We start from the raw sequence: 7,428 nt of genomic DNA, 5'->3' as shown, positions 1-7,428 counted from the left end.
ATCTTTTGCCAATTTATACAATCTTGAAAGGCTTTAGTTTCCTTGGGTACAAAAGGAAATTACATCTATTTCACAAAAATACTTAGTATATTGAGAAAAGAAAATGTAAGTTAAAATACAATGCAAATAGTTTTTATTAATAAATTGATCATATCTTCCTAACAATTACAAAAGTATTAGTAATGCTAATTTTATTGAGAGAGGGATTATACCTCAAGTAAAAATCTTACTTCAAAGTGAGAAGAGGAAGCTAACTATATTTGTTTCAGTTATATCAACATTTCAGATGAAAATATAAAACTTGTTCTTTTTTTTTAACTTTTTTTATTTATTTATTTATGATAGGCACACAGTGCGAGAGAGAGAGAGAGAGACAGGCAGAGGGAGAAGCAGGCTCCATGCACCGGGAGCCTGACGTGGGATTCGATCCCGGGTCTCCAGGATCGCGCCCTGGGCCAAAGGCAGGCGCTAAACCGCTGCGCCACCCAGACATGAAGAGAAATCTCACAGAGGAAGACATAGACATGGCCAACATGCACATGAGAAAATGCTCTGCATCACTTGCCATCAGGGAAATACAAATCAAAACCACAATGAGATCCCACCTCACACCAGTGAGAATGGGGAAAATTAACAAGGCAGGAAACCACAAATGTTGGAGAGGATGCGGAGAAAAGGGAACCCTCTTGCACTGTTGGTGGGAATGTGAACTGGTGCAGCCACTCTGGAAAACTGTGTGGAGGTTCCTCAAAGAGTTAAAAATAGACCTGCCCTACGACCCAGCAATTGCACTGTTAGGGATTTACCCCAAAGATTCAGATGCAATGAAACGCCGGGGCACCTGCACCCCGGTGTTTCTAGCAGCAATGTCCACAATAGCCAAACTGTGGAAGGAGCCTCGGTGCCCATCGAAAGATGAATGGATAAAGAAGATGTGGTTTATGTATACAATGGAATATTCCTCAGCCATTAGAAACGACAAATACCCACCATTTGCTTCAACGTGGATGGAACTGGAGGGTATTATGCTGAGTGAAGTAAGTCAGTCGGAGAAGGACAAACATTGTATGTTCTCATTCATTTGGGGAATATGAATAATAGTGAAGGGGAATATAAGGGAAGGGAGAAGAAATGTGTGGGAGATATCAGAAAGGGACACAGAACATAAAGACTTCTAACTCTGGGAAACGAACTAGGGGTGGTGGAAGGGGAGGAGGGCGGGGGGTGGGGGTGAATGGGTGACGGGCACGGAGGGGGACACTTGACGGGATGAGCACTGGGTGTTATTCTGTATGTTGGTAAATTGAACACCAATAAAAATTAATTTATAAAAAAAAAGAAGAAAATATAAAACTTTATATAAAAAATAAGTTGTTTCAGTTATATCAACATTTAAGAAGAAAAGAATTAAAAAATTAATGCCCTATAAAGAATAGCAAACAAAATGCTTCTAATTAGTTTCATGGTAATCAAACTAAATTGAAGACTTTTGGCTTCCACTTAGGATAAAAGTCTAGGAAAAGCTTCACTCCCATCCACATGACAAAAATATACCAGATAATCTAAAAATTCACAATTTTCTTGTATTCCCAAGAGAGCTAAGGGCATAGGTAAAAAATCTAGGACAATCAAAACAATTCTGAAGAACAAAGTTGGAAGACTCACACTACAAGATTTAAAGACTTACTCTTAGGTTCTAATGATAAGCAATATGACATTAGCAAAAGGATAGATCAATGAAAGAGAATAGAGAACTCATTAAAAAAATTCTCATACAAATAGAGTGAACTGATATTTGACAAAGACTTAAAGGCAATTCAGTGAGAAAATAGTCTTTTTGACAAATGTTGCTGAAAGAATTGCATATCCATATGCAATCAACAAACCTCAATACTCACTTCTTACCCTACACAAAAATTTTCTCAAAATAGATCAGAAATCTTAATGTAAAATGTAAAACTTAAATCTTCTAGTACAAAATATATAAGAAATCTGTGTCACCTCAGATGGGTATTGATTTGTTACAGACAAAATGAAAAGTACAATCTATGAAAGAAAAAATATAAAAATTAACTTTGTCAAAATTATTTTTTTTTCTTCAAGAAAGTTATTGTTAAGAGGATGAAAAGACAAGTCACAGGCTGGCAGAAAACTTGCACATTAACGCTAATTCCCAGAATACATACTCCCTTTTCCAGAGCACATTAAAAAATACTTTAATAAGAAAAGGAATAACACAGATTTCAAAACTCAAAAGAATAGAACACACACTTTATATATAAAAGAATATAGATTGCAAATAAACATTTTAAAATATTCTCAATATCATTAGTCATTAGGGAAATGTAAATAAAAACCGTAGTGAGATATCACTTCATATCTAATAAAATGGCTGAAATCAAAATAAGTTGACAACACCAAAAGTTGCCAAGGATGCAGGGCAACCAGAACTTTCATACAATCCAAACTGGTACAACCACTGTGGAAAACTGTTTGGGAGTTTCTTATAAGGTTAAGCACTTGCCATATGAACCAACACTCTGACTCACAGGAATTTATCCAAACAAAAATTTAGTCCTTCAAAAACTGGTATGCATGTGTTATAGAGGCCTTAGTCATAATTGCACAAACTGGAAACAACTCAAATATCACTAATTAAGAAAAGATAAACCAAGGTACATCAATACAAATATTTCTACTTAGCTTTGAAAAAGAATAAGTAGCCATCTATTAATATAAAAGTATGAATAAAATTTAAATGAATTATGCTAAGTGCAGGAAGCCAAATTTAAAGTTAGGTACTGTAAGATTCCATTTTATTGCATTTTGCAAAAGCAAAACGAGGCATCAGTAGCTCCCAGGGCTGAGGATAGGATGAATGATTGAGTGTATGGTGGCACAGAGAATTTTGCAGCAGGGGGAACTATTGTGTATTTTGTTACAGTAGTTATCACAAACATGTATTTGCTGATGCTCTCAAAACTATGCATTAAAAAGTGGTGGAGTTTACTGTGATAAAGTGTGCCCAATGGAAAAAAAAAAACCTGACAAAATTAGGGGCAAAATGTTTCTATATAAAAAGTGGGTGGACCACGTGAAATAGTCCATTTATTTATAAAGTAAATAAAACTAGATCTGCTTGAGATGCAATGAAACTATAGAAAGTGAATAATTTACTATTTTTATATAATAAAAACAATAACCACAATCAAGCTATAACTTGGATTTGGAAAAATAAAGAGAATGATATTTACTGAGGCACACACAATATAATATCACCTAATTGAGGTCTGCTAAAAAAGTTTGACTCTACTTCTCAGTGTAAGTTATTCACAAATTCAAGAATTAGTTCTATTTGCCAAAAGAAAGGAGAAGGCAAAAGCAGGAAAGAAGGGGAGAAAACAAAGTGAAGAGGGAAGGAATGAATCAAAATAAAAAGAAGAGGAAGGAGTTGAATGTCTCTCAGTAAGTGGCACATTTTCAGAATATGAATAATAGAGGACCATCTGGGTGGTTCAGTGGTTGGGCGTCTGCCTTTGGCCCAGGTCGTGATCCCGGGGGGTCCTGGGATCGAGTCCCACATCAGGCTTCCTGCAGGGATCCTGCTTCTCCCTCTTCCTATGACTCTGCCTCTCTCTGTGTGTCTCTCATGAATAAATAAATAAAATATTTATTAAAAAGAGAATATGAATAATAGATTTAAGAAAAAATGACTAACTAAAAGAAAGCATAACTAAATGTTAGCATGTTTCCAAAACTAGTGTGCCCAAATGTCAACTGTTATAGAAAGGACATGGTATAGCATGGAATTCTATAGGAAGGATGACCACAGAACCTATACAAAATGATGCAATTGTAACTTGTGGTATTGCAGTCCAAATTTTGGGTATAATTCCTATACATTCAAGTTGCAAGTTGTTTATTAATAATTATTTCAGAAGTATGGCCCATAAAAACAAAATAAAATATTACTGCCTATACTGTCCAGCAATAGTTCAACTTCATGATGACTCAAGCATTCCCAAAGCTATTCATGTCTTACAAGTAGATGAATAAAACCCTTTCCGCAAGTGTGGAGAAGCAGCAGACATCCCATATTATTACATGAAAGATTCCAGCTTTCTTTATTTTATCTTTAAGAATCTAATACCTAAAGGAAACAAAAGTCATTATGCTTGCTTCCTCCCATTCTACATGTTACCTACGAAACCATCCAGGACACATCCATCAACATTTGTGCTATGTATTTCCCTGACAAATTATAAAGAGACTCTTGCTTAATACATTTTTTAGTAAATAAATGATGTATCCTGGGTCCTTCATGTTTACTACTCTCTAGCCTCACAGATTCCTGCTATGTCAGTTTTAAAATACATGAACAGATCACCTTCTCCTATTATTTCAGTGGAGTATAGCGAAGTGAAATTAAGAAATCAAATAATTTGGGCCACCTGGGTGGCTCAGTGGTTGAGCATCTGCCTTGGGCTCAGGTTGTGATCCTGAGGTCCTGGGATCACGAGTCCCGCATCAGGTTCCCTGCAGGGAGCCCGCTTTTCCTTGGGCCTGTGTCGCTGTCCCTCTCTCTGTGTCTCTTATGAATAAATAAATAAAATCTTTAAAAAATCAAGTAATTTATTCAAAATTCTAAAGGTACCCTGTGAAATAGGAGTAAAAGGACTTTCTCCACATCTTTCAAAATGTGTCCATTTTAACCAACACATCTAGAGACAATTGGATGGCCCTATCGTTGTGCTGTAACTCAAAGAAATGAATCTATTAGCGGAAATGTGAGGCCAGATGTAAAGAGAAGGTGGCTGTAACAAGCTGTAGAAGACACAGTGTTTGTAATTGCTTACAGTAACTTCTCAAATTCCAGGATATCTAAGGAATGAACCAGGGTTGGGCCAGTATAATAGGGTAAGTGAGTTGAAGTCATAAAAGTATATTGATTCTCTTGCAAGCTGGCTGGTGGATTCCAGGAGGTCCTTTTATATGACCTAGAGTCAGTAATCCTTTGTCCTTCTTCCTCCTCAATCTTAATTTTTTTTTATTTTTTTTATTTTTTTCCTCCTCGATCTTTAAACCAGACTGGAAAGAACCTTGACATTTCACAAGTGACTACTGAGAGACAGTAGGCACCTGGCATTAATGATTTCCTAGAAACTGGAATGACTTTCAGCAGACTACAGGAGGACAAGCTTGCTGAGACAGCACATAGTCAAAGGATACTAGTCCCTCTAGTGGACTGGAAAAAAAATTCTCGAAACATTCAAATTGACCTTTTCCTAGCGGCAAGTTTATAATGATATTGTCAAAGGAGTTTAATTTTCGTAGACTTTAATAATGTTCTTGATTTATGCTTCCAAACTCATAGCTGTACTCTCAACAGATTTGCCTAGATCCTTTATTTCCTAAACTTTTCTGCCTTGGAATTATAAACCGTGTTTCTGGACCCTACATTTTCTATCTTGGATAATTCTTGATGCCTATCTTGGGAAAGTCATAAACTCCTCTCAGTCTTAAATTTCTAGTCTGTAATATGAAAATGGTGACACCTACTACATACCGAATTGCTGTGAAGAGATAATGAATTTAATGAAATAAATGTATAAAGTTCTTAGAATAATGGCTGGCACATTGCGAAAAACGACGTAAGCAGAACCAATTTTAAATGAAACTGGAGGAGCCATATCACAGAAACTGCCTTGCACATTCTGTTTTCAAAACTTTTCACTGGGCCAAACCAGCATCATCTCGATAATGTCAGCAAGGACAAGAAACTCCTGTTTGAAAAGACTGATAAAAATGAACTTTTGCCCAGTGACCATGAGCCTGACCAATCAATGAAGTGGAAATCTAACTCTGCTTTTCACCACCAATGAACTTTTAAAAACAACATATTGAATCTTCTTTTCCTTCCCCCACCCATGAAAAAACCCTGGGTCCACCTACTGTAATTGGTACACAACTTGGGTTTCTACCTAAATCTGTCTACTCCAAAATGTAATTCTTTGATCCCCTCCAAAAAATACTTTGCCACTTGAACTTGTCTCTTGTTTTTAGGTTGACAACACATTTCCTACCCAACACATTTTATCTATTGTATATTGTTTTAGTTCTTTCTGGCATTCAGACCCCAGCAGAGTATCTAACATATACTAGACTCTGTTTTCATGTGTACTAAGTAGATATGCCTTTGATATATTTCTCCCAATAAGTAAGCTTAAGTAATTTCTAAAAATATTTCTTTTATGTGGCAATCTCTTTTTGTGATGCAACCTAAGCAAAACAAAACCAGAAAACCCCCACAAAAACAAAAGCAGAAACACCAGATCTGTTGGCAGTCTTTAAGAACAGGAACATTTAAAGATATATATTTGCATTACAACAATGTGGTAGTTTGATAAGATATCCCATTATGTAATTGGAGTTGAATTCTTTTCTCTCTCTCTCTCTCTTTTTTAAAGATTTATTTATTTATTCATGAGAGACACACAGAGAGAGAGAGAAAGAGAGAGAGAGGCAGAGACACAGGCAGGAGAGGCAGGCTCCCTGCGGGGAGCCCACTGAGAGACTAGATCTCAGGATCCCAAGATCAAGACCTGAGCCAAAGGCAGATGCTCAACCACTGAACCACCCAGGTGCCCTGAATTCTTTTCTCAAAAGATATTAAGCGCCATAGGAGAAGGTACTTTAAATATGTGTATGTGTGTTCGTTTGCACAATTATTATGATTTGGTTTAAATATTATTATTTTTAGTCATTTCTTATTTGGAAATCATCATCTTTATCATGTTACCTAAATGTCAAATTTTTCAAGTTAATTTTTAAGATTGTCTCATTGTATGTTTGCTTTGGCCAACTGCTCAGCTTACTTTTTATTGCTTTTAAAAGCCTGCTTGGCATATGTCCACGCTTAGAGCTTAACTTCTGTTGAAATATGCATTTAGAATTTTATGTGCTTATTTGAATTTTACCATAACATGAAAATCTATACCTTAATTTATTTTAAATAAATCATATTCTTTCATTTCTACAATCTATTAATTTTAGCATATCTGTCTTTCTTTGGAATTGCAAGTTCCAATTAACTGATTTTTGGTAGGTTTTCCTGATGCTCAAACATGAAATTACATTGATGGAACTACAATTCAGCATATTTTTTTAAAAAGATTTTATAAGGACCTTTTTTTTTTATACCTTCATTTCCCTCTTTTAACTGATGGAATTACATAATTACTAAAATTCTAACAAAAAATCTGTAACATTTCTATTTTGCATTCTATTCAGATATACTTAGTTTCTAGCATGTATTTTATTAGTTTTAACATAGAATACTTATATATTTGGTATTTAACCTTTAAAAAAAGGACACGAGACCAAATAATATTTAAAACTCTGATAGAGGTAGCCATTCTAATCATCAAC

The 7,428-nt window shown here is 35.4% G+C and overlaps 1 long non-coding RNA gene across 1 annotated transcript in view; it reads left to right on the top strand.

Annotated features, from left to right (window-relative positions):
* The first annotated feature begins 6,486 nt into the window (after positions 1-6,486).
* Positions 6,487-7,428, top strand: part of LOC129503904 (uncharacterized) — a 77,742-nt gene continuing 76,800 nt past the window's right edge. Inside the window, exon 1 of the long non-coding RNA XR_008663256.1 lies at positions 6,487-6,688. This is a non-coding gene — a long non-coding RNA (uncharacterized LOC129503904). The remainder of the gene's footprint in view (positions 6,689-7,428) is intronic.

Source organism: Nyctereutes procyonoides, unplaced genomic scaffold, assembly GCF_905146905.1.
Source record: "Nyctereutes procyonoides isolate TBG_1078 unplaced genomic scaffold, NYPRO_anot_genome, whole genome shotgun sequence".
NCBI classification, from domain to species: domain Eukaryota; kingdom Metazoa; phylum Chordata; class Mammalia; order Carnivora; family Canidae; genus Nyctereutes; species Nyctereutes procyonoides.
The sequence above is the reverse complement of the archived record's forward strand: the minus strand, read 5'-3'. Positions and strand labels throughout refer to the sequence as shown.